Below are 206 nucleotides of genomic sequence, written 5' to 3'. Positions count from 1 at the left end.
GGGCTCATGAGGGGAGATCGAGTCCTTCAGACAACCTGGACCCAAGTTGTATAGGGCTTTATAGGTCAAACTGCACTTTGAATTGTGCTGAGAAATGGATCAGCAGCCACTGGAGCTGTTGCAGCTGGGAAATTCTGTGTTCCCTATAGCTAGACCCAGTTAACCTGGTTACAGCTCTTTGGGCTAATTGAAGTTTCTGAGTACTT

The sequence above is a fragment of the Sceloporus occidentalis genome, unplaced genomic scaffold (genome assembly GCF_023333645.1).
Source record: "Sceloporus occidentalis isolate IW3139 unplaced genomic scaffold, rSceOcc1.0.p SCAF_2, whole genome shotgun sequence".
Taxonomy (NCBI): Eukaryota; Metazoa; Chordata; class Lepidosauria; order Squamata; family Phrynosomatidae; genus Sceloporus; species Sceloporus occidentalis.
Note: the sequence above shows the minus strand (reverse complement) of the source record.